Raw genomic sequence first — 3,873 nt, 5'->3', positions numbered from 1 at the left:
TAAGTTAAAGGAAGACACTTGAAGTTCTTGGGAGAAATGGAGAGGAAGGGATTCCACCCTCGTTTTAGATGTTGAGAGACTTTCTTCTGAGCTATACATGCAACTGGAAATGTTTAGCAGGTTAGCACATGTAGAGACAGAATGAGAGACTTCGCCTGCATAGTGCTACATCTTCCAAAGGCAGCCACTGAGTTTGGGCAAAGGCTGAGGAGAACAGTGTGGTGGGAAATGTCTCTTTGTGCTTCCAGCCCTTCTCACCTCCACTATGAGAACACTGGAGTGTCTCTGTCCTTGCTTTTGTTTATGTTTTCCCTGAGATTTCTAATGCTTGCAGCCTATCTTAGGTAGTGGTGCTGTTATAATCTTGGTGCCTCAGACCCCTAGAGACCCAAGCCTTTGTATGTAGCACTGAATGTCTACATCAGACCCGTGGATCTGACTGGAGCCTGGTTGCCTTAGGATTCAAGTCTTTTGAGAGGCAGTACTGGACTTTGAACTAGGCAGGTGCTCTATCACTTGAGTTATTTCCCCAGCTTTTTTTTAAAATTTTTTTTAAATTTTTATTTTTTTTTCACTGAGAACATTTTATTGGCCTTTGGATAGAAAGGGGGATTTATTTGCCAGGCAGGATGATGCCATCATACTTCTGCTGGAACCAGCACATGGCCTCCTCTTTGCTGATTCTGTGTTTGGCTCCAATGCAGCCCGTCCTGCGCTTCTTGTCTGCGATGCTGAAACCTGGCCTACCCAGCACCACATAGAAGTCCAGGCCAAAGATACCAATACTTGGGTCATACTCAATGCCCAGATCGATATGTTTTTGGATCCTAAAACCAAAGTTTCCAGTATCTGAGAAGTTATTTTTTCTTAATTCATATTCCCGCACCTTCAGACCCTTCTCCAGGATTTCTTCTGCCTTAGCCCCACGGACTGTGCAGTGGACAGCAATCTTTTCATTTCTCCTGATGCCAAAGGATCTGACAGTGTATCTAGCTTTAGAAAACACTGGGGTCTGCCCGGTGAGCTGCTCCAACACCTTGGCTGCCTGGGTCAGCCTGTCTCCACTCTCCCTGACACAGATGTTGAGGCAGAGCTTTCGGATACGAAGCTCCCGCATGGGGTTCTCCTTTTCACCTTGATCCGCCATGATAGAGACAGGAAAAACTTTTTTTTTTTTTAAATAAGATCTCTCATTGTTCCCATGGCCAGGCTTTGCTTCTTTCTTTTCTTTTATTTCTTTGTTTCTTTGTTTCTTTTTCTTTCTCTTTCTCTTTCTTTTTTTGTTGGTCATGGGACTTGAACACTGGGCCTGGGGACTGTCCCTGAGCTCTTCAGCTCAAGGCTATTGCTCTACCACCAGTTTTCTGGTGGTTAATTGGAGATAAGAGTCTCACAGACTTTTTGTGCCTGGGCTAGTTTTGAACCCAAATCCTGAGATCTCAGCCTCCTGAGTAGCTAGGATTATAGCTGTGAGCCACTGCCACCCAGCTTACTACTTTTCTACTTCTGTCTGCTATGTATCTGGGATTACAAGAATAAACCACTATCCTGGCTTTTTTTTTTTAATGGGGGGAATCTTGTTAACTTTTTTTCTTGGAATGTCCTCAAAGTGATTCTATTGATCTCAGCCTGCGCCTATGACCACATTCCTTTAAAGGCTTTGATTTTTTTCCTTCTCATGTTTTCAGAGCCAAATTGCTCTCAACTCTGTATGTATCTTAGGGGCATCTAAGGAGACTGAAAACACTGATGCCTGCTTTGACTGGCTTGGTATTTATCTTATAGATGTCCCATATGATTCTGAATGTATAGTCAGGGTTGTTTTGGGCCCCTGTAGCATGTAGGGTTCTCTGGTTTGTGTTTTTGAGGTTTATCAACGACTGTAGTAGACTGGGGTGAGGTGGTGGTCAGGGAAGGCCACTGTGATGAGTACAATTAAGAGGTTTGTTCAGTGAATGAACTTCCCTTTGAATTTAAATCATATTAAAATATATGAACTAGAAATGTTGAATCATTTTCCCATAGCCCACAAACTAAAATGCAAATAATATCCCAACAGATGGAAATTATAATGGAATTATTTTCCATAAACTATCAAGTACAGTTTCCATTTGGGCAATTTCATATGATGGAGGGTCCAGTGGTTCCTAGGCATACACAGTGAAATTTCTGAATGATCTTTAGGAAGCAAGCATGACACAGGTTATAAAAATGGGTGAGGGTAACACTCAAGAGCAACTTGCTACTCTAACTAGTCTTTGTTAAGAATATTGAATGCAACCGCCAAATGAAAGACAGGGAAATAGAATTAGACAGTGAGTGAGAAGATGATACCATGGCCCAAACTGGACTGTTTTCAACAAATCCAAGGTGGGTCAATAGTGGAAGCCTACTGATGTAATTCTCTGTATTAATTGGTAAAGGAAGAAGTGTTGATCAGTCTATGTGACAGAGGCACTTGATATAAGTCAAAATATGTACATGATAAACAGTAAAATGATGATAGATTGTATGAGTGAAATTTTCATTATGCGTAATGTTTGTGAAACACTAGAGCTATTTTCTTTTTGTCTGCCTGCCTGCCTCCTTCCCTCTCTCCCCTCTTCCCTCCCCCCTCCCTTGTTTCTTTCTCTTCCTTTGCTTCTTTCTTTTTTTCCTGTTAAACAGTTCATAGTAATTTTTCAAGTGTATAGCCTGTTAGTGTTGAAAAGGTCAGCTTAAAACCATGTGCTTCCTACTGATGTTATATGGACATGAAGTAACAAAATGAACACATTTGCCAGTTAAGTTTCTAAATATGTCCGTGTGTGTGAGTGTGTGTGTGTGTGTGTGTTTTGATGGAGTTTCTGACTTTTCCTTTACACTCCTTTCCCTCAGGTACTCTGTACTGTGGATTTCAGGTTTCTTGACCCCATTTAATTCTGATGTTTGTATCTACAGTTCCACAGTATCTTTACAATCTGGATAAGGTGATGTTTTCCTTTCAGGCCTTACTTGTAGACAGAAGCTAGGGATAATGCTCACCTCATTTGTTTACCTTCTTTCAGGAAGGGCTTAGTGTCTGGGGCTCTCTGTTGTCTACCCTCTGACATAGTTGCTTCAGTGGAAGGACCAGAGTAGTGTCAGTAATTAATGAAGACTGTAACAGGCCGGCCTATGCAGGAATGGATTTCTGGCAAAGTGTGTGTGTGCATCATCTTGTCGAGGATGGCCAACTCTCCACTCTTGGTGGTTTCTGAGAAGGGATTTAACATAGTGGTAGTATAGTAAGCATGGAAACAGGCCATAGATGAACACAAAACAAGGTAAAGAACATGGGCCAGCAAACTTATAGGCCAGCAGGTCAAATATGGCCCTGTGTGACATTGAGTTTCATCCACTTTCACATTACCAATGCCATGCTGAGTCCATTTACTCTACATACAGACCAGCAAATACAAATATTATATATACCCCACTGGCCTCTTGAATGTCTTCCATTTCTCCTATTAGTGTGGCTAAGTGATGGGATGACATCACATTTGAAACTTACCTGCAAAGGAATCTTGAATATTTGAATATTTTTAAAGGCTTTTTAGAACAGGAGGAAAGTAGGGCTGTGCTAAAAGTTAGAAGGCACCTCTTAGTAATTATGCACACTGGCATGTACATAGGGAAACCACTGAAAAGTATACCAGGAAAAGCTGAGCACCCTGATGAAATAGCAGCATAAGGAAAAGCTTGGGGTGGGGAGGGGAATCCTCACAAGACATCAAGGTGAAATCATCTTCGATAAACCTGATGTCAAAAAAATGATTTTTTCCAAGTTTTTCCATTTCCTTACAAATGTGATGTCATTCTTTCTGATAGCAGCATAGAATTCCATTGTGTATA

The 3,873-nt window shown here is 41.4% G+C and overlaps 1 pseudogene; it reads right to left on the bottom strand.

Annotated features, from left to right (window-relative positions):
- Positions 1-546: 546 nt before the first annotated feature.
- On the bottom strand, positions 547-1,149 carry LOC150054788 (large ribosomal subunit protein uL5 pseudogene; annotated as a pseudogene).
- Between the last annotated feature and the right edge of the window lie 2,724 nt (positions 1,150-3,873).

This window comes from Megascapheus bottae, chromosome 14, assembly GCF_031878675.1.
Source record: "Megascapheus bottae isolate mThoBot1 chromosome 14, mThoBot2.hap1, whole genome shotgun sequence".
NCBI classification, from domain to species: Eukaryota; Metazoa; Chordata; class Mammalia; order Rodentia; family Geomyidae; genus Megascapheus; species Megascapheus bottae.
Note: the sequence above shows the minus strand (reverse complement) of the source record. Positions and strands in the feature narration are given on the sequence as shown.